Source organism: Octodon degus, unplaced genomic scaffold, assembly GCF_000260255.1.
Source record: "Octodon degus isolate 3935 unplaced genomic scaffold, OctDeg1.0 scaffold00115, whole genome shotgun sequence".
Taxonomy (NCBI): domain Eukaryota; kingdom Metazoa; phylum Chordata; class Mammalia; order Rodentia; family Octodontidae; genus Octodon; species Octodon degus.
In genome coordinates this window covers 4,600,582-4,624,899 of record NW_004524691.1, presented here as the reverse complement: position 1 = coordinate 4,624,899, position 24,318 = coordinate 4,600,582, and the positions used below count along the sequence as shown (strand labels likewise).

The following is a 24,318-nucleotide window of genomic DNA, read 5'->3' as shown; positions in this document are numbered from 1 at the left end:
ATTATTTCTTTTTTTTTTTTTCTTTTTTATTTAACGCTATTATTTCTGAGATATCTGGCGTGTGATTTCCAGTTTCCTCAGTGCTAGTGTCTTCTGCAGTTGTACTGGGTGGACTCGGGGCCTGAGACTGCATTTTGTTCCTTATCTTTGTCATTTTGTATACCACTGTCTTCTGACCTTTGGTGAAGAGCTTGGATAGAGTTATTACCTTAGCAACAGGTCCAGATCTATGAAGTTCTGATTCCTCCAGGTGGGTGTTGCTTGGATCTGGCTGCTGTGCTCCACTTCTTTCTGCTGCAGCCGTTAGGGTTGAACCCTTTGCATCTCTCTGGCAAGATGTTCTGCTCCTGAATCAGCTGGGTGGGTCTTGCTTCTAGCCTCTTTGTAGGGAGTTCTGCTGAAGGGTTCCGTGCTGGGCCTGCGCTCTGGGTCTGTTCAGGATCCCGCAGCCTCAGTCATCTCCATCTCCTTAACTTTTAAAACTCAAAGTTTATTTTCCATGAATAAAAGAAGAAATATATGCAGGCAATCGAGTAAAATCTTTTATTTAGAAAAAAAAAAAAAAAAAAAAAGAGGCTAGCCAAATAGCTCAGTGGATTAAAATGCCTGCTTAGGCAGACACAGCAGCAGGTTTGGTTGGATCACCAGCATGCTGTTCCGGCCCCGCCCCTGGGGCTCACTGAGATGGGGATTAGGGCAGCATGGTGGCATGCGCCTGCAATCCCAGCTCTTTGGGAGGCTGAACACAGGCAGATCAGTATAAGTCCAATTCACATAGTGAGACCCTGGAGACCCTTACTAAAAATTACAAAAAAAAAAAAAAAAAAAACCCAAAACAGTTCTTAGTTTACTAATTCTGACAGATAATAATAAAGCTACAGCTCCACATATGATAGGTGTCTCTGCCTCTATAATTTGCTTCTGCTCATTCATCTTCCCTCATGTTTTTTTGTTTGTTTGCTGGTTTTTTTTTTTGTTTGTTTGTTTGTTTGTTTGTTTTTTCAGAACTGGGGATTGAATTCAGGCCCAGATTGAACTCAGGCCCTTGCGCTTGCCAGGGAAGCACTTGTTCTACTGAGCCATCTCCCTGGCCCTCATTCCAAGTTAAATAAACCTACATAATCTCACTATGGGTTAAAAAAAAACAAGAAAAAAATCACTCATTCTACCAGCAAAATTCAGAAAAACTTCAGACTTTATAATTGTAATGTATAGCAAAGTTTTTCTAGAATACACTTTTGTAATACGCTTCATAAAAAAAAAATTAAAAACTGGCTTTCTGTCTCCCATTAAATTTTCTTTTTTTTTTTCATCTTTTATTTATTTTTAATTTTTAATTGTTTGGTGGAACCGGGGATTGAACTCAGGCCCTTGCCAGGCAAGCGCTTAATCTACTGAGCTATCTCCCTGGCCTTTATTTATTTATTTATTTATTTATTTATTTATTTGGTACAGGGTCTTGCTAAGCCACTCGGTGATCCTCCTGTCTCATCTTCCCCAGTGCTGGGATTATAGGCATGTGCCACCATGCCCGGTTTCAGTGGTCCACCCTGCATGGTTCTGGGGTACCACAACGTGGTACTGGGGAGCAAACCTAGGTCCTTGAGCTTGCCAGGCAGGTGCTTAGACTGCTGAGCTATCTCCCCAGTGCCTAAAACTTCTGATTATGGAGGTTAAATAAAATTTGCTAGGATAAATGGAGACTCCTAGTGAGAAAATATCTTTATGTTTTACAGTAACATTCCTTGGCCCATCTGTCCTGTGTTCTCAATAATTTTCAAGGTACTAAGGATATAATGGTAAGGCAGGGGCTCTGTCATAATGAAATGGAGTCTAATAGAGTAGAACTTGAAAACATTACTACATCCGATAACAAAGAAACACAATGGTTCTAGTCCTAAATTTCAATATAAAATTTTAATATAACATGAATTTCTATGAAGTACTTAACACCCACAATGTAACTCCTCTCATACATCCAAAGGCCCTTTAGAGAAGACAAACTGGTACATCCATGACTATACTGCAGAGTCAAACACAACAGAGGAATTAAGCATACCATTATAACAAAAATAAAAGTATTTAATTCAGAGTGATATAATATGAATATAAGTAGATTTATGAGGATACTACTTTGGACTACCCATCTTCAAAAGTTTAACCACTTCAATGATACTTTACCTACGGGCACACAACACTGATGTTCTGACTTGGTTGTATAACAGCCCAAGTTGTCTATAACAACTTCAAATCAGGAAGCATGAAATTCTCACCATAAAAGTTAGCTAAATTCATTTTCATTAAAAAAAATAATTACAAATTGAAAAGTATCGGAAACCAAGTGATAGTAAGATTACACAATAGCTAAAAGATTTGATGTTATTTTTTCTTTTATCTACAGGAGTTGAGGAATCACCATTTCTGTTTACCCTGCAAACAGTCCAAATTTCAGAATAATCACACCTTTTGTCCTCTTCCTTTTAGCATAAACAAATTATGCTAAGAGATATCTCTGGTAACACAGCAAAGCTTCTTATAATCACTTGCCTAGATCCACAACACTAATGTTGATGTCAGCCACCTAGATTCATCAGATAATACTTATAAAATTATCTGAGTTATTCAAAAGATGTATTATACAAATTAAAACTTAGTAGTAGAAATTTATTTTAAAATTTTTAATAGGTGAATGGCTTGAGGTATTGAAGGTTTCTTTTAAAAAGCAGAGGCTTCAGGGAAGGTCAGAGACAGAAACAATCATTCATCATAAAAGACTTCAGGGGACGTTTTAATAACTACCTGTGGCAAGACCTTTCTCATATTCATTATAAAATTCCCAAGGCAGGTTTTGCCTCCTCATTCATACTCACAAATACACAAAATGGAGGCTGCCCATCAAATGTCGTGTAGGTCAAGGCAGTTAAACACAAGTTGTTTTCTCACTGCTTTTATTACCATAGTTCACAATAAAGTGATAAAAGCTTTATAAAGCTGGAGTGAACACACACACACACACACACACACACACACACACACGACATTAAGCAAAGATGACTGGAGCTATGGGATATTTATTTTATTTGTTTGAAAAATATCCAACTCAAATTCAAATAAGCATCTCATCAATACATTTTTTTAATAAAAGAGGGGCTCAACATTTTTAAAAGCACTTGTCAAAAAAGATTATGTATTGTAATTTTGTGTTCAGTCACTTGATAGAGACTGATGAAATAATAATATGCTCTAATGTATCTTTTCTACTTAAAACAGTCAATCCTAGTGGCTCTATTTCTATTTCTTTCTACCTACAAAGAAGATAATCCTCATCTGAATTGATACTCTCCTAACAAAAAACACTCAATGCTTTCAGCTACAAAACTTTTTTTAGCACTCAAATTTGACCCTATAATTTGCCTACTTTATTAATGAAATGGGGACAATATTAACTCCAACAAATTTTGCGAAACAAAAAAAATGTGTGAAAGTGTATTTTGCAAATCCTAAAATTCCTACCATCATCCTAGTGGTTTTCATATTCTCCTACCTTTGATACTAACTGAAAAGCCCCTTTAGGAAATTAAGCTTACCATACAAAGGGAAACGTATTTTGTTTTAGAATTCTCTAGGCCACCTCCAATTTGCCCCAATGGCTACTCCTTATTTTCTTAATTATGCAGTGTACCTCAACCATGTATACTGTTTGGCTCCTAGAACTGGTGACCTGATTGTAACCATCTATCCTATTCATACTCCTTTGCACCACTTTAACTTCTAACTCTCTCTGAACTCTAGCTCCTTCATGGAATCTTAGGTCTGGCAAACTAAAACAAATTCTCACTAGACAGGACATAGTGTGGAAAGTTACTCCTCTGTATAGAGCAGTCATTGTTGCTAACTAAGAAAAAGGGCTCATGTGTGGAAAGAACATACCTCTCTTTTGAAACAGACAAAGAACTCTAAGGTCTGAGACACTCATCTTCAAGATTTTACTTGCCGACATTGAAAGAGGAGGCAATTTCAGGAAAGAGTTATTCCAAGAGGAAAAAAAAAATCCTACAAGAAATGCACAGAATTTGCTATCTGAGGAAATACTTTAGAAATATATATATTAAATGGAGGAAGCTTCAGTGGTACAGTGCATATTACACATACCCAAGAGCCTGGGTTAAATCAACAGCAATATAAGATATCTGTATCAAGATCTAGATCTAGATTATACTTATATATAAAATATATCATGGCTCTAGATTCGCACATATTTCAAAACTCACTAAATGAACAGACTATTCAGAAATATTTTACAAATTAATATTCTGAAAGTATCTTGAGCCTTTCAGAGAATACCTCTTAATTTGTTTTTGTGTAAACAGGTATTTAATAAAAAAAACAGTGGAGGAGAGGCAATGATAATCCAAACATACTTAATTGCTTCTTAAGTAGAGGGGAAAAAACTAAACCTACAGAGCAGTTACATGATATTGCCAGAATCTCAAGGTCTCTGAGCAAAAAGATCTATTCTGCCCCAAACCATTTGCCCCTCTGATCAAGACTGATCAAAAGTGTGAGTTTACACTTCAGGACCTAAGGCCATTAACTATAACAACTCTAGCCTCTGAGTTAAGATTCTAGAATTGAACCTCATCTAGATACTACTAAATCTGTTTAACCCCCAAGTCCACTCTGCTCTTAGGCTTTGATAAATTTATAAAACCCTGGCTCCTCAGTGCTAAATCACGATCCTATACCACTGATGTAAAGATTAAAGAAAAAGAAAAAAATAGAAGAAAAATAAAATGGAAACAAAACTTTGTAAATAAGAAGAAAGGGAGTTGAAATGAAGGGAGAGGCATGGGGGAAAAAAAGAGGAATCAAGATATATCACCTACAGGTACAAGTTCCCTATGATGAATGTGATAATTATGTATATCTATATTATATCAACAAATTTATGAGAAAGAATTCAGTTTGTTTTAGAATTTAGATTTTCTTCTGTTTTTTGAAGGAAATACCTAGAGAACAAAAACTGAAAAGCTATGTTTGTATTCTGCAAATATTTATAACGGTCTCAAAATAATCCTGGAATTCTCATTATAAAAATTTTATTGACCTAAGATTACATACTAGATGAGCAATCAACAAAAGACGTTCTATATGCTAATTACAAAAAAAAGGTTCTCAAAAGCATACCCCTCAATCCCAGAAGATAATCGTTCAGAATATTTCACAGTAGAGGTTCCACATAATGAACATGTTTGATATAGTTAGCTTTCCCTCATAAGGCAGACTTAACCAAACTCTGGACAGTGTCAACCTTTCTTAGAATCTAAGATACACATGATCAAAGATGCAAAGAGCAAAACTACCAATTTTCCTATCTAATTAATTCTTAATACAGTGCCTTTTCAATAATATTCCTTCACTTTCTAGCAACCGAAAGGGAACACTCAAAAAGCTCTCATTAAGCGACAGCATTAACCTGCTGCAATATACCATGCCACACTGTCATTCTTTAGCTGTATCAGAAACAACTCCTGGGGCTGAGGAGATGGCTCAATAGAATACACATTTCCGGGGCTGGTGAGATGGCTCAGTGGTCTAAAGCACCTACTTAGAACAAGCTTAGCAAAGCACAGGGACCGCGGTTCAATCCCCAGCACCACATGCCAGCCAGCCCCGCCCCCTGGTGGGCTGAGCTGGCCACACACACACACACACACACACACAAATAAATAAATAAAATTAAAAAAAAAAAAAAAAGAATACACATTTCCCTGGCAAACAAAAAGGCCTGAGTTCAATTCCTGGTTCTGCCAAAAAAGAAAAAGAAAAAGAAACAACTCTGATTAGCTTTACTTACACACAAAACAACTGCTTTCTTGTCTAGGTATTTCCTAAAACAGCCTGGATTCTTAGAATATTCAGCAAGTAACATTTTTTAAAAGTCAGACATCTCTAGTGCTATGGTTTGTGTCTAGTTGTTACCTCAAAGCCTCATACAGTCACTGGGGCAGCTTCTAGGGTTTGTGATTAATTCATGACCCAATACAGTGATTATGGGTGTCAGTGCTACACCAGCCCGGGGGTGAGTAATCTGTATACAATATAAAGGAGCATGAGAGGATTCCTAGCTGCCACAGCCACTGCTCCTCCATTTGCTCTTTGCTGTTTTTTTTTTTTTTAAATTAATTTTATTGAGAGACCAATAACAATGAGACAGTTTCAAAACCGATTAGCAGGACAGTTTCAATAATTAATACACTGCATATTGTTGTCTTCATAGTGGTTCTTCGCTGTTTTTTGCTGCCTTCTGCCATGTATCACTTTGCCTTGGAGCCAGCCAAGTATGGACTGAAACTTCCACTAACTGTAAACTAAATAAACCTTTCCTTCTTTAATTCTGGATGTTGGGTGTTTTGTCCTGGCAACAACAGAAAAGGAACCAAGACATCTAGCTTTATCTTTTTTTTTTTTTTTAAATTCTTTTATTTTTTTAGGGGGAGCTGGCTCAGCCTGCCCTGTTGTGCTGGGGATCGAGCTGCAGTCCACTGCGCCTGCCTAAGCTTGCCTTTAGACTGCTGAGCTATCTCACAGGGCCTTATCTCTATTACTGTTTAAACTTCTTGAGGAAGTCAGCACAGTTGTAAAAAGGGCCTTTCTCTTAACAGTTTAAGAGGAGATGACTCAGTAGAATAAGCGCTTGCCTGGCAAGCATAAGGACTGGAGTTCAGTCCCTGGTTCTACATGTGCTGGCCCTTGAAGTGCTGAGCCAGCCACCAAAACTGGGAGTGGTGGTGCACACCTGTAATCTCAGCAGACTAAGTACTTGCCTGGCAAGTACAAAGGCCTGAGTTCAATCCCAAAAAAAAAAAAAAAAAAAAAAAAAAGTAGTTCAAGGAAACAGGCTACAGTCAATAAACAGGAAAAAAGAACAGCCTCAACTAGCTCAGAAAGCAGTTCCTATCATCCTCAAGTTTCTCCAAACACAAAAAGTTGGAGACCATTGTGATGGTTAAGGTAAACTCTAAGAGGCATGTTGATAACTGAGACAACAGATACATCTATATAGGAGGCACAAAGCAATGTGACTAAAAATAAATTTAACAATGGAGCCACAAACAGAGAAGGTAGCTGTTTAACAACTGTGGAAAAGGCTGCTGAGAGGTACTTAGCAAGTTGTCTGAGATCCACTGGCTTGCCTCAAAACACTGCCATACCAGAGAAACACAGAGCAGTTCCAAGGCACACATAGGTCTACTTCTGCATCTTTGTTATTCTTCTCTTCAAGATGCTCAGTATTAACCATGATGATTCCTATGCTGTATAGTTTGTTTAAATGAAGCTCAATTAATTTTAATTTGCCTAAGGTCAAACAATAAGAGAAACACTTGGGGGGGAAACCCAGGTCTTCTAACCTGCCCATAGTCTGTTGCCTCTTATATTATGTCATATCTGAAAAAAAAACAAAAGAAAGAAAAAAGGAAATGCCCCTAAGATATAAACTAATTTTTCAATTTAACACTTTGTGACATTTATAAGCAGTAAAATACTGATTTAATACCTTAAGGCATAATCATAGGTTCTAATTTATTATATTTTTAAAAGTTCCTAACAAATTTAATTTTATCCTATAATACTAAACATGTCATATGGTTAAACCAGAATGTGAAGAACTTCAGTTCTGTTTCATGTATTTTCTTAAAATATTTTAACATTTATTTACTCAATAATAGTTATGTAGTACTTACTAGCTACATACAAAGGCCCTGCATAATTCCAGCTGCAGGAAATCATTTCTGTACCATAATCACAATCATGTGTTTATATATTTTGCCTTCCTAGATTCCAGCTCCCTGAAAACTACTTACAACATGTAGCACAGGGCCTATGTATTATTAGCTTTCTGTCACTGTAACAAAATATCCAAGATAATTAACTTATAAAAAGAAAAGGTTAGAGCCTGGTGTGATGGCACATGGCTATAATCTCAGCAAAGGGAGGCAAAGGCAGAAAGATCATCATGAATTTGAGGCCAACATGGCTACAGACTGAATTTAACATCAGAATGAATTACATAATAAGACTGTCTAGCTCACATTTTTAGAGGTTTTAGTCTACGATCAGTGGACACAGTCCTTTTAGGCCTCTGGTCAGGGTACTAAATGGCAATGACAGTGAATGCATGACAGACTAAACTGTTCATTTTGTGGCTAAGAAGTGAAAAAGAAAAAGAACAGGGGGGGATTTCACAATCCCTTTCAAGAGCATACCCAATGACCTAAAGACCTCCCACTAAGCCCCACCTCCTAGACGTTCCACCACCTTCAACTTGCATCAACCAAGAGACCAAATCTTTAATACATGGATCTTTGGGAAACATTCAGCTTCCCAGCTTTAGCAGCCTTCCACCTACTTATCTGATGAGGTTCAGGACACACATACTTGAATAAGATCCAATGTAAGTTGAAGGGGTTTGACAAAAGAAACACAAAAGCAAAAAGGTCAGTCTCTGACTTTCTCCACCCTACCTTTCTCTTCTGAAGCAGTTCATAAAACCTACAAAGAATTTTTTTACTTAATCCTAAAACAGGTCATAAGATCCTCATTTGAAAGTACCCTCAAAATTCCCTAAGAAACCATCTCTGAAGATATAAGGTCACAGAGGAAAATCTGAACAAGTAGGCCTGCTGAATTCTTTCTAGTTTATTACCATTAACAGTACTGTAGAACATACTGTTTTGTATCCAATCATGCTTCTTCATAACTATCCATTTCTTTAAACTCAGAATATATCCCATTTTAGCTTTTTCATTTCCTTATGAAAGTTCCATGTCAAAAATATGTATTATATAAATCCATACGCTTCTTACTTGTTAATCTGTCTTTTATTATACAAGACTATCATCTAGCGAAAAGCTGAGACAAAGATATTTTTCTTCCTATAAACAGTCAAAAGATAAATATGATGCATATGAGCAATGCCAGATATAAAACTCTATAAGAATACACAATCTAGAGTGAGATGTAAGTAAATAACTAAGGCAAAGTTAACAAGACAAGTATAGACCATGAAATTATTAGGTATTTAAAAGAGAGCCGGGCCGGTAAGCTCAGTGAATTAAGCACCAGCTTAGGCAAGTGCAAGGGTCAGGGTTCAACCTCCAGCACTACATGCTGCACCAGCCCCACTCCTGGGCATGCTGAGCCAGCCCTGAGACCAGGCATGGTGGCACATGCCTGTAATCCCAGTGCTGCAGAGGCTGAGACAGGAGGATCACTATGAGTCTGAGCTGCATAGTGAGACCCTATACCAAATACATTAAAAAATAATAGTAATAAAATGAAAGCTACTGAAGAGAAACTGCTTATAATTCTGATATTCTATGATGCAATGGCTTTCACTTCTGTATAAAAAAAGAAATCTATCCCCCAAAAATCTTACATAAAATGTCAATACATAAGACTGCTGTTTAAAAAAAAAAAAAAAAAAAAAAAACTACTCATGGCAATCTCAGAAGTACCTGCATAAAAATCCCAAAGCTTCTTAAATTTAAAGACCACTCCTATTTCTGAAATATTTCTCAGAAATGGTTTCCCACCCCAACTATCACTCTATATTTAGAAATCTTCTTATAGCCTCTTATATGTCCTCTTAACTCACTGTAAGGCTACTACTGTATTTAATATGTAAAATAAGCTCAATAAGTATTTTGTGGAATAAAAACAAGACATTCTATTAAATGAAGATCCTCATTTCAATTAATAAATTATACTACTCTATTTAGAAGAACATTTTGGTTTTTTGTAATCTGTTGATCTAAATAATATATGTCATTTTTTAGAAGTTGCGCTCAAGTCAGAAATGCTCAGCTTTGTAATTTTCCCAAAACACAAAGTCAATTCAGTCCTTTGGTTTTATATTATGAGAACAAAAGCATGTAATATTGTCTTAAAGTAATGGAATGCACAAAATCACTTTAATCAAAAGGATGTCTAAAATATATGGCATGTCATTCCAGTGATGATTCAGTTGAAAACTATCAGCCTTCATCATATCCTCTAAACAGTGCTGGGAGTTGGCAAGAACAATTCAGTATTACAGCTTGATCCTTTGTAACCTTCTTCTGCTTATCCAACAATGGAGGCTAAATTTAACCAAAGTCTTTTACAGCACAATAGCACAGTCTACACAAGAGAAGACACTGTTAAAAAAAAAAAAAAAAAAAAACCTTTCAATTTGAAAAGCTATGAACGTTAACATAATTGTGTCATATTAAACATAAACTCAAGGGTGGTGCAGTTCAGTGGCATAATACTTGCCTACCATGTGTTGAGAAGCTGAGTTTAATCCCTACCAATTCACAAACATTTTTTTTAAAATATAAACTCACGAGTGTTTTCAAATGCAGTGCGTTTTAAGAGGAAAAAAAAAAAATCAGCATATTTCCTAAAAGGTGATGTATATCTAATTTTCTCAAAATAATCCTCCCACTAATACTTTTACCACTAAAAGGAATTAGTAAATATGCCTTTAGTCATCTTGGGAAGTTTCACTGCCTTTTAGTGACATTCACCTACTCATTCAGACATTGTATCTGCAAAAGGCATGCCATTTCTACAGCTCCTGCCAGGCTCCGTACCAAGACACACTGCACATAACCAAAGCCAATGGAACTATCAGATCTAAAGGCAGGTAGTCCACAGACTAGCCAGCAACCCTTGGGGAAGCTCATCACATGTAAGAATTATTAAACTATTCAAATCTTCTCAAGAAGCATATACTGACAAAATGATGCAATTAGAAGAACAAAAACTAACACAGAATGAACTCTGAGTATGCCAGGTTACAAACAATGTGGAGTAAAAAGAAGGTATTGACAGCATATACTCTGCTGAAGGCCAAGATGCTAAAACCAATGTATACAGTAACTGAGGTAACTCAGTTTTGGAGAACTAGAAAGCCTCACACATTGTTGCTAAGGCCACTGGAAAAAATAAGTAACTTTAAGGTATTCAAAGCTTGGGAAACAGTAACTTCAAATTATAGAGTAATATAAAACACAATCCCAGAGAATAATCAAGATTAAATTATTTCTAAGTCAAGGAAAGGGAAGTTGAAATCCAAGATCTCTAAGTTCTAACTTAGCAGGGGATATAGCTCAGTGGTGTAAGTGCCTGCCTGGCAAGTGCAAGGTCTTAAGTTCAATCCCTGATACCACCAAAAACAACAACAACAAAACCCCCCTAAATTCTAGCTTAGCAATATTGCTCTTTTATTGCACTATTTCTCTGGACTACATACAAGACTTCCAATTACATCTCATACATATATATGTACACTTTTCAAGAACAAACTGAGTCTTGTACATTCTAGAAGAATAAAAGGGTTGCTCTTTCAGCCCATTTAAACATTCCAATAAACTTGTAATACAATTACTGATACAATGTTTACAAATACTCTTAAGTATCCTAAACCAAGAGAGCTAAATAATAACAAATACACGAAAACATAAGAAAGGCATGGCTTACTCAGGAAGTTTCTCTGAAAATATCCAAGATGATAAACATATGCTAATTATGATGACTAACAGTATCATCTGAGAACTGCTCACGCTAGCACATGGACTCAGGTCAGCCCAAGGACTACTGTAGTTTACAAGGGGATGAATAAAGACATTGAGAGCAGGAGTTTAGAAACTAAATACTAGTCTTTTTTTCCCATAATTTTATTGACAAATACCAATGAGATATAGTTTCAAATCAAATTGGTAGGACAGTTTCAATAATTAACACATTGCATACTCTCTTCCTAGTGGTTATTTGCTGTACAAGATGCAGACATGATATCATATTTACAAACACTATTAAAATAAATCCCTCTATTCATTAAGAGAATGTAACTATATATCTATCCTAATCATTTTCAATACACAGATACAAAATAGACATTCATTTATATATCCCTTTTGTTAAGTTCCATCATTTGAATATTATAGGTGTGTTAACTCAGCAAAATATTCTAAAAGAGTCCAGTAATCCATAATAGCATTGGATCTTCCGCTTGACTGGCAGTGTCAAAATTGTTGACCTGAGTCCCATACAGCTCAACATAACAACATGGCTTTACTTCTTATACTTTGTTTTTATACTTTTCTGCTGGATGGTTAAGATCAAGATAAAGCAAGACCAATACAACAAGAGTTGTAGCTTTGGGGTCTGATTAGGTCAGTGAAATCCCCTCAGGATTTATGCTGAGATCCTGTACCTCAGATTGTAGAACCTTTGTCCGTGTCAGCCATGTGGATAAGTCACGGCCACTGCATGGCCAATGTGCTCTCTGTGGAAGCCTGAGAGAATGTTTTCTCTCCATGTGACTCTCCTTAGGCACACTCTACATCATCAATTACTTTCCTCTTTGGCCCCATAATCTCCTTGATCAGAAAATGTGGGACACTACTGAGTTACATGAAGTTACCGTACAAGATCTCATATGTCTTGAGTCTTATTTGACCTTGGAAGGCCAGGGCCAAAATGTTGGCTTTGCTTGTGGCCCTCCTTTTTCTCTAATTTTGGTCTGTAAACTTAGGTTGTTAACCATCCAGAAGACAGGCTTATTGTTATTACCATACAACCTAGGCTGTTAAGCTTAACCTCACTGTCTGTCTGAATATCAAACATCTTAGGCATAACATGGAACAGGTATTTTTCATCAAGTACTGATATGTTGAACTTTAAGTCCCTATACAATATGATGAAAAAACATTTAAAAAACTAAAATGTATTTTAAAAAGAGGCATAAGGAATTACATAATTCTTATGTTTACACATAAGTCCAGAAATCTAACCATATACAACCTTGAAGCAGGACAGTCCTGCAGCATTCTTTTTCCTGTCTCCTGCCTTCATTCACCGCCGCCTTCTTTTTGAACAATCATCTACCCGAGAGACAGCATGGCAGCAAACTGCCATGTCATGACAAAATACTAGTCTATAAAAACTAAATTCCAAGTGCCAGCCTGATAGCTTAGCAGACTGAAGCATCTGCTTAGGCAGAGTGCAGCAGGCGGAGTTCAATCCCCAGCACACTGTGCTGGCCCTGCCCCCAGGGCACACTGAGATAGTAATGGAGACTGGGCGAGGTATGTGCTTGTAATCCCAGTACTTGAGAGGCTGAAAACAGGAGAATCACTAAGCGTCCAATAAGTTAAGACCCTGCATACCCTGTAGACCCTGTCCTAAAATACAGCGGGTGGGAAAAAAAGAGAACTAATTCCAATCTGATTTTTTTAACCTGTTTTTCCATTAATAACTGATTGGAATTTAGTTCTTCTCCCACCCTGTATTTTAGGACAGGATCTACAGGGTCTGCAGGGTCTGCAGGGTCTGCAGGGTCTGCAGGGTCTGCAGGGCCTGCAGGGCTTAAATGTAAAAGTAGGCATATTCAAGAGCAAGAGTACACTGCCGAAGATCAGTATCAAAATATTAATTTAACAACAGCCTGTGTCATAGAAGATACTTTTTGTATTTTTTGTAGATGCAAAGTAAAGCACAGAACTACTACACCAAAGAAAAGTAAAATGAAGGTGAAAAAGAAGGGTGGTCAGAGAGCGGTGGTAGCACCCCCACCAGCCGCAACCACAACAAATAACTTTTTATTTTTTTAAATTTTATTTATTTATGTGTGTGTGTGTGTGTGTGTGTGTGTGGCCAGCTCAGCCCACCAGGGGGCAGGCTGGCTGTCATGTGGTGCTGGGGGATTGAACCGTGGTCCCTGGGCTTTGTTAAACTTGTTCTAAGTAGGTGCTTTAGACCACTGAGCCATCTCACCAGCCCCACAAATAACTTCTTGACTGCTAAAGTATATACTAGGTACATAGTATACTAAATTCATACCTTTGAATATGTTGGACATTTTCTTAATAAAAAAATCAACTTAGTTAAAAATGTACTAACATTTTACCACAGTCCTTTAAAATTTAAAAATAAAATTTATGGGGCAATGGGTAACAGCAGGAAGGACACTCTGCCCTTACCTACCACTTCATTTAAGAGGTGCAGAGATGACTGCTAGACATGAACCTGCTCATGTCTAAATCATTTATTTATCTATTTATTTGAGATAAGGTGTTGCTATGTAGTTCAGACTGGCTGTGAACTCACTATGTAGTACAAGCTGACCTTGATCCCACAGCAATCTTCCTGCCTCAGCCTCACAAGTACTGGGATTACAGGTATACTCCATCATGCCAGTCACATACGGATCTTCATTTCTAAGAATTTAACTGAGTAAAAAGTGAATACTAATTTACTTAGTCATTTAAAAGAAAGCACAATAAATAATGTTTCAACTATTTAATTCTTTTTCTCTTTCATATACACACACTCATACACACACATATTCTTAAAGCAGTATCAAAAGGACCCCACCATACCACTTCCTAAAAAATAAAAGTCTTATGTAAGATATTCAATTTATTACCTTTTCTGATAAAATTATTACTCAATCTTTTCTTTAAAAGTAGACATATTTATAAAAATATAAACCTATTGAAACCCTTTTATTTCAAAGACTTTATCTCACAGCCTTTAAAGATATAATAGTAATATTTTTCAGCAATTTTCTCTTCCAAGATTTTCAACAATCATCCAGGACTTTAGGAATTAATATCCTCAGAGCCAACATTAGAGATGACTTGGGCTAGCATACACTGAACTCATCCCCTGGAAATATGATAAACAAAATAAACTTTTTAGATTTTTAAAAAGCCTCTAAAACAAAGGTCCTATGTAGACAAAGATACCTGCATAAAAATGAAGAAAGCTTTTGTTCAAGCTACTACATCTACTATTAAGATTTACTGAAACATATTATAAGATAAGCAACACCATGAAAGCAGCTTGTACTAGTTACCTTTTCGTCAGTGAAGCGTCCCTAAAATTTAAGGAGAGGTTTATCTGGCTCAGTGTCAGCACGTTCAGTCCACAACCAGTCCAAGACAGAAACATCCAGGTACAAGGGCCTGAAGGAGGAAAGCTGTTGAGCTTATTTCAGGAGAAAGCAGAGCACAAGGGACGAAAAAGCCCGAGAGAAAGGGGCCAGGGACCAGATCTGACTCCCGGGTCACATCCCAAGGACCCACTCAGACACATCCCGAAGTGTAAATTTCTAATCTAGACCAGTTGTGGCAAACCAAAGGCACCCATGCTGCAGCAGGCTGTTTGTTATCAATGAGAACTCTGAAAGATTCACCATCACTACCCAAGCTCTTGCAAACCAATCAAGCTGACAATTATGATTATCCATCACACAACTCACAACACAAAATATATGACTTGAACTCTGTCTTAAGGAAACCAGATAAACTAAAACATGATTATGATAGAAAAGATCTTTTTTTTTTTTTTTTAATTTTTATTTATTTATTTGTGTGTGTATGTGTGTGGCCAGCTCAGCCCACCAGGGGGCAGGGCTGGCTGGCATGTGGTGCTGGGGGATTGAACCGTGGTCCCTGTGCTTTGCTAAGCTTCTTCTAAGTAGGTGCTTTAGACCACTGAGCCATCTCACCAGCCCGATAGAAAAGATCTTGAAAGAGATTTTCTTCACCGGTTGAAATAAAAAATAAATTACACCAAAAGTATTCCATAAAAAGCTTTCAAATGGCTAGAAATAAATATCACTTAATATTTTTATAAGGTACCTAGAAAAAGTAACACAATGACTGAAATCTTCTAACATGAAGATAGTAAGAAAATGCTACACCTAACAAAAGTGAACAGTTAGAAAAATGTTGACTTAAACAAAATTTTATAATGAATAAGCAAAATATAACACATTCTATGGATAACAAAGCTTTCTCCACTTGATCTTAGCCAAAAGGCCGAGAAGCGATTAAAGCTTTCTCAATCAGAATTAAGTTCTTAGCACTAACAATCTTATTTTGTAATAAGACTGTAAACAATGTAAAAATATTCACAAGTACTTTGATATTGATAAAATATATGAAACAACATACTAAACAGCTATCAATGGCAAGGACTGGGGTTCCATCCGTAGCACCAAATGCCACACCGGCCCCACCCTCTGGGCACACTGAGGACAGCAACTGAGACTAGGCATGGTGGTGCATGCCTATAATCCCAGTGCTGTGGAGGCTGAAAACAAGATCACTATGAGTCCAAGCCATATAGTGAGACCATGTATCAAATACATAAAAAAATGGGGAAAAAAAATTGCTACCAATGACATCTCCCTATCCTAAATTGGTAATAAGTCATAACTGTTCAGTTTGTCTTTGAACTTAAAATGTACTACCCAGGCTGAAATTCATAGCTCTAGAAGTAAAATAGGAAGGAAAGGCAATATAAAATTACTAGAAAGGACTTGACTCTTCCCTTAGCTCATGATATTAGTTAAGTTCAATTAAAAATGTTGCTTGAGTATATATAATATTCAAGTGTTAACATTTTGTGTTAATATCCTTAACTAGAATGTCCATGGAAATTTAGGACCCCTGTGAGCCTCTTCAATGAACATGCAAAATTATGTAGTATATATATGAAATTTTCTGAAAAGAAGATTCACAAATTTTATCAGTTTCTCCCTCTGATATACCACTTCAACATCTAATGTGACCAGGAAAGGTTAAGAATCAATTGTCAACCACATTTCTCTGCTTTGAGCCATTGAGCCTTGAATTTTTCTTTTTAAATGTATTTAGTACAGTGCCTACAGGGTCTCACTATACACATCATACTCATAGTGATCGACATATTTTCAGCCTCCCAAGCATGGGGGTGGAGGTGGGGATCAGCTGGGAAGAGACAACAACACACACTTGAATTTTTTTTTTTTTTTTTTGGTCCTTCAAATACAGCATGAAATATAAGTTCTGGGTTCTTGTCCTCCTTTGAAAACCTCTTTGCACTTTGTTATGGGTTACAATAATTCATTCAAATCTTCTCTGAATATTAATTCTTAGACTTAGCTTATTATATACTTTCTCAAAATAAAAACTTCAAAAAACCAATTAAGTACCTTTTCTATTTTTAAAAAAAATTCAGTAACCAGTTTTATAAGTTAAATTGTGGTATTCTGGTCTCTAACTTAAGAATTTTACTTCTCTAATCACTATTTACAATGTGGTAAGGTCATTTTGAATTCCCTTTTGTAGAAGAATTCCTTCTTCTTTGTGGTCTAAACTGACAATATATCTTTCATTTCACATAGTTACGGCACTTCATTATTATTGATATATGTTTCTGACACATAATAATGACATTCATCTTTGGGTACTGGTTCATATAAACATTATTGCCTCTTATGAGTTTTATTCCTCCACCCTACTCACTGTCATCTCCTGCTTCCCATCTCCACAAAGTCTACTTTTCTGTTTCCTAATACCTTTCTTTTACTTTGCTCTTTATATTTTGAGCGTCTCATATAAGACACTTTTTATTAACACTGGTAGACATCTACATTAGCAGTAATTGCCTAACAGCATACACAACAATTCTTTTTAATTTCCTCTGCCTACCATCATAAGGTCTACATATTCCAAATTGTTGTACATACAGCTCCATGGTAAAATCAACCATATTTTCATGCTGCTTTGTATATTACGTGACCAATCATCTAAGAAGCAACTAGCATAAGAACAAAGGTGGAAACAAGTTATCCAGGTATCCAGTAAAGGTTCTGAAAAATATCTACAGTACAGAAACAAACCTACATTATAATGGAATTTCAAATATGGCAAATAAAAAATAAGAATCACTATTCTCATTAAATAAGAGACCTGGAAAGAGATCTGGTAGTCATTACATACTGTTTCCTAGAAAGTAGTATGTCTAATATTATAAACAGAAAGGCCAACTACAACAGTGCCCATTAACAGAAAGCACATGAGAAACAGAAGTACTACCCAAGTCAATTTTTCACAAAATTACTTCTTAACAAGAGTCAGGGGGCCGGGGAGATGGCTCAGTGGAATAAGCGCTTCCCTGGCAAGCACAAAGGCCTGAGTTCAATCCCCGGTAAAAAAAAAAAAAAAAAGACAAAGCATTCACACAACAAGAGTCAGACAATGCTTATAAGTGAAAATAAAAATAATTTTGCAGGTAGGGATGGGGGCCTTCCATACAAAGGGGACCTAGAAAGTTTTGGAATCTTTACCCTGGAAATAATGCTGAAAGGTAAATGGCAAAAATCCACAGGTTCTGAAAGAAAAAGTGAACACAGATTATTCCATAAATAACAGGAAAATAGAACCAAAAGAAACTCTTAGAAATTTACATTTGGATTCAGTGGACTAAAGCGCCTTCTTGGGAAGAGCGCAGCGGCCAGAGTTCGATCCCTGGCATGCTATACCGGCCCCGCCCACAAGGCGGGCTGAGAGAGCAATTGAGACTGGGTGTGGCGGCGCGCACCTGTAATCCCAGTGCTTGGGAGGCTGAAAGCCGGAGAATCACTACATGTCGGATCTACGAAGTGAGACCCTGTCTACCTTCTAAACCCTGTCCTAAATACAGAAAAGAAAAAAAAAAAAAAATCCGTATTTGGAGAAGAAAATAAAACAATTTTTAGAGTAGATAATGTTAATAAATTATTTCTTATGTTTGGCATAATTATTCAGTGAGAAGTTTCACAATATATTTCAACAAAAATCTATAGGAGAAAAAATAATATAAAATATCTTTCTCATATTTAACTTTAAAAAATATTAATTGGGGCCAGGGCGATGGCTCAGTAGAATAAGCACTTCTCTGGCAAGCCCAAAGGCCTGAGTTCAACCCCTGGTTCCGCAAAAAAAAAAAATCTAGATCTAGATATTAACTGGATTTGGGAAAAAGCATCTTTACTTATTAATTTCATGCTCATATTAGTCAGCTTTCCCACTACAAGGACACAACATCCAACATCCACAGCCTAAAGGAAAGAGGTTTAATCTGGCTCACTAACCTATTTTAAAGGAAAACCAGTTCATAGTCAACTGGCTCCAAGGCAGGAACATCACAGCAGAACAATGGGATACAAAAAAAGTGCTCAGTTCATGGCGGCTCAGAAGCAGAGTACCATAATGTCAGACAGGAGTGAAGAATCAGACACAGACCCCAAGGCCAGGCCTCTGTGACCCACCTAGAACTACTGAGAGGTGCACTTGACAATTCTCAACACAGATCCCTAACTCCACGAAGTTGAAACTCCAGTCTACTGTAGCCTATGAATGTCTAATCCTAAGAATGAAGAATTCATACTGTCAAAAAAAAAGCTTAAAATTACTGTAAGTAACAATACCAGGAATATTCAATATGCACTAATGCATGGTACTATTTGTATTTCTTGGTGTAGTTACAAGTTTATAACACCCACAACATAAACATACTTAGGAAAGTAAAATACACATTCTCAAAAAAATGTAAATTGCAAATACTAGGAAAAAGTATCAACTATTAAGCACTACTTTTATAAAACAATAAATAAGAAAATCTTTCTAAAAAATGTTTAATCTAGGTCCTCTTCAAAAATGAGCGAAATATAAAACAAATAAGATACAAGTAAAGGGAATAATTAAGGAATCTTTTACTTATGTCTTAGTTACTTTGCTCTTATTTCTGAGTCAAAATACCTGATGCCCAAAGTTAAGGCAGGAAAAAGTTACTTGGCTCAAAGTGTGTAGCGATTCCAGTACATGGTCAAGGCAGGGTGGCAAGGGAGATGAGTGTGGAAAATGAGAAACAGTTACGGTAGGCACAAGATGGCAAAGCAACAAAGGATGGCTACAGTTCTTTCTTTCCCTTATACATTATCCAGGATTATTAAGGAGGGTAGATCTCACACCCCTAATCCTAGTGCCTTTGATCCACTACACCATGAATCAATTTCAGCATCACAGTCTACAACCATCCACCTCTGAAAAATCCCCACCTATGACCACATGAGGTTTGGGGGAATATCTAGACACGAGCCATAACAACTTATACTCAGCATCATTATAAAACACAAAATACTTTATTTACTTTAAATTACTATGCCATTTTAAATGGCTTTTTGGAGGTTAAGACTCCACATTCTGAAATAAAACTAATTCTATTTTCCATAAATGTCTTTATCCACATTATGTTTCATGGAATATAGGAAACTATTTCTATAGTCAATTAAACCAGAATGATGTAAAAGAAAAAAAAATGATGCAAAAGAATAAGAGACAAAGATACAGAAAAATCATAAAAAGAAAGCTTACGACAATTAGCTTTTCTTTTTTTTTTTTTTTTTTTTGACAATTAGCTTTTCTAAAACAAGGACTAAGGGCCGGCAAGATAGCTCAGCAGACTAAGCACCTGCTGAGGTGCTTAGGCAGGCACAGGGACGGGGATTCCATCCCTGTTACCACATGCAGTGCCAGCCCCACTCCCAGGCATGTTGTGCCAGTAACAGAGTCTGGATGTGGTGGTACGTACCTATTATCCCTAGTAGTGTAGCTCAGTGATATAGTATGTGCTTAGCCTGTGCTGAGAACTTGGGTTCAATCCCCTAACACCATAAAAAAAAAAAAAAAATTAAAGGAGATATACCTACTGCCACAAAAAGCCACCTCAATCAAAAGCATGTATTAAATGTCTCAAACATTATTATGCTAAATATTATAAAAGTAGAGTAAAATTCTGGTGCTCTATGCCACAGCAGTGAAGGAAAATCAAAATGGACAGATCATCCACTCATCTGGTTAAAGGTCATAGACAACTCTGTACAACAGTGAATCCTGGCCAAAAACCAGAGGAATAGCTTTAACTTAGCTAAGTGACAAAGATCCAATTCAGTCAATGCAGGAGTCTCAAGCTTGGGTTTCCCATAGCCCAAATGCCATAAGAGGTGTAAATCTGGGGCCTAATTCTGACTGCAAAGGACTCCAATGTGAGTTGGGAACTAGAATGGCACTGCAGTTAAGAAGCTGAAGATTAAAAAAAAAAAAAAATTGAAGAAAATGTCTATGAAAAAGTCATATAACTCAGCACATCATGTCCACCTGTAATCCGAAGTCCTTGGGAGACCAAGGAAGAAGTGTTTCAAGTTTAAAGCCATTATGGGCAACTTGGTGAGATGCTGTCTTGGTGAGATGCTATTTCAGAATAAAATAAAAAGGGATATAGATGCAGCTCAGTGATAGAACACTTATTTACAATGCGTGAGGCTTTGAGTTTAATCACAAGCACAGTTTTTTAAAAAGCCATCTACTTTATCAATAGAAAACAATATAGTTCTTCTGCCAACTAGGAATGCAGACATTCTGAATTGACTAAGTTTGAAGTTGACAAATTAAACCAGAATATCAAATTTTAACTTTAAAGTGTTTAAACTTATCTAAAATGCTTAGAAACTCTAAGAGTATCATCTTAAAACCAAGTAGCAAGTAGAACAGCACTCAATTACTTAACCCAATATCTAACATTACAGACTTATCTATATTAAATATTTCTCTCATGTAAATCACCGAATCACACTTAATTTGAAATTCTCAAATTACTTAAAAATTTGAGAATTTCATAACTAATACTTAACTTTACATTTTGACTTCTGGTATAAACTAAAAATTCCTAATTAAGCAACATGACAGAAAAGTAGGGGTAGGATAAAAGGAGAATGAATACTCTATATTTCAAATGAACTCATTAATTCAGTAAGATGAATATTTCAAAGTCCATCTGTTTTGAATGTCAATACAAAACGACTCCTAGTTCCAGTCAAAGAAATATCAATAAAAGTAAAAGGTAACCTAGAAAATGGCTTACTACATCCAGATTAGACTCATGATCTGCACTGCTTCTTTACTGTAGATGACTTTTATAAACATGTACTACCTGAAGAATCACAGAGATACACATTTACTTCATTATGCCCTTATAGAAACAGACAAGATTTTAAAAACTGGTATTGATCACCCCTTGTACATATGTAAAACTCATTTTACACTCACATCATTACTCTCAGAAATTTCAATTTCAGACTATCTATTCAAGAACAATGTTGCCCAGGTTTGCTTTTCCAGAATTTTCTTAGTTCTGTTTATGACAAATAATTTTCAAATACTGAAAAATTAGACAGGGAAAAGGAAAACTACTATCTAGCATAAAGAATAAGTATAAAATCAGTATACATTTAAGGAATATTTATGCATCACTATTTTGTAATATTGACAGTAACTTCTCTAGTCTGAGCTTCCTTATCTAACAGAAATGTTTTAAATTCAGTAGTATATCAGGATATTGAATATTAGGATAGGCGTCAACACTCAAAAATCAGTAGCATTGCTGTACACAAACAACAGACTTACTGAGAGAGAAATTAGGAAAGCAACACCTTTCACAACAGCATCAAGAAAAAGGCAAAAAGAGGTATAGGAATTCCCCGACTGAAAGTTATATTACAGTTCTCAGCCCTTGCCCAGCTCAACAGTCCCTTAGCAGGGTTATCCCAGATTGCTGGCTCCTGTCTCTCCTCAATAAATGGCAGAGTGGTAAAAAACAGAAGAACCTTACCAAGATTTGTTGTCTAGATGCTGGAATATAGCAACAGGCAGAAGAAATGAAGGAGGGAAGAGGGTTCCTAGGACCCAGGAAAGATCTTAAGTGAGAACCAAAGTCCACTGGAGAGAACAAAGAAAAAAACTTCAGTGAAGAACAAGGAGGCCGGCCAGATAGCTCAGTGGATTAATGTCTGCTTAGGCAGACTCAGGGACTGGGGTTGGATACCCACCTGCCATGTCCCATCACTGGGGCAAGCTGAGAAGGCAATTGAGAATGGGTGTGGTGGGGCATGCCTGTAATCCCAGCACTTGGGAGGCTATAAACAGGAGGATCACTACAAGTCTGATCTGTGTAGTAAGGCCCTGTAGACCCTGTACTAAATACAAAAAAAAAGAAGTGGCAAGTGGCACTTTTCCTAAGCCTAAACTCACTGCATGGGAAGGGTGGTTCAACCCTGCAGACAAACAGTGACTACTCGAGACCCTAGAAGTCACCATGGACAAAAACACCAGAGGCACAGAGCAGTAGATATAGTACACTGAAGTAGCTGGTGAGTTAAATCAGGTTCAAACATTCCCCAGGAGAAGGAGACTGGAAGGTCGCCATCGTAGAGTGGCCAACTGAACTCACATTTCAGAACAACTGTGGGCTGGCTCCTGCTAGTACCTGCCAGTGTCAGGAAGAGGGTGGTGAGTTCAAGTCAGCTGGAGGTCAAAGAGCCAAGTTCAAGCAGAAAGCACACAAAGTGTTAAAGGACGCACAAGTCAGGTTCCAACCTCACAACAAGATACCAGCTAGAACTTCAGTGGAATTAAAGGTACAGGCTGGCTAGGATTATCTACCACCCCACCACAGAGCAGTGGCTACCTTACTGAGATTAATCAACACAGATCTAGCCTCCATTTGCCCATCTTATCTACCAGTGACAGCAGGGACACGTACCTGAAATTCTTTTCTTCTTTTTGTTTTCATTATGTATTGCTTGCTTTTTTCTTAATCTTTATGTATGTGTGTGAACATGGTTTCTAGCTTTTAGGCTGTTGCTGTTCTGTTCTGTTCTTGTTTTATTTCATCCTTCTCTCTTTCCCTACTGTCATCTTCACCAGTTTCCCCAGGTTTCCTGTCCTCACATTGGCTCACTCTGCTGTGTATAATTTCAATGAAATATTAAATCCCTTGAATATCTTTTTGAATATGTTTCATGCATTCCATTTCTTTTCCATACCCGGTGGAAATTCAGAAGATTATCAATAGCTACTTTGAGAATCCTTACTCACACAGAAGGAATGGACAGATTCCTAGAAAGGTACAAATTAAGTGAACCGACAAGATATAACCACTCTCAATAGCCCAATAACAGCCAATGAAATACGAGATGTAATTAAAAACCTACCGACAAGGAAATTCCAGGTCTGGATGGATTCACAGCTGAATTCTACAAGAAATTTACAGAAGGAGAAAAACATTCTCTCAGGCTTTCACAGAGGGCACATTGGCCAAGCAATGGCTGTGACTCATCCACATGGCTGACACTGACAAAGGTTCTACAATCTGAGGTACAGGATCTCAGCAAAAATCCTGAGGGGACTTCACTGACCTTCTCAGACCCAAAAGTGACAACTCTTGTTGCATAAGTCCTGCTTTACCTTGGTCTTAACCATTCAGCAAAAAAGTATAAAAATGAAGTATAAGAAGCAAAGCCTATATGTGTGCCTATGTTTATAGCAGCACAATTTGTGATAGCCAAATCTTGGAAACAACCAAGATGCCCATCACCTGAGGAATGGTTGAGAAAGATGT

The 24,318-nt window shown here is 36.8% G+C and overlaps 1 protein-coding gene and 1 pseudogene across 1 annotated transcript in view; both read right to left on the bottom strand.

The window, feature by feature from the left end:
* LOC101570180 (serine/Arginine-related protein 53) overlaps positions 1-24,318 on the bottom strand; it is a 423,021-nt gene that overhangs the window by 361,037 nt on the left and 37,666 nt on the right. The gene's annotated exons all lie outside the window — the stretch shown is intronic.
* Positions 15,742-15,887, bottom strand: LOC111812185 (annotated as a pseudogene).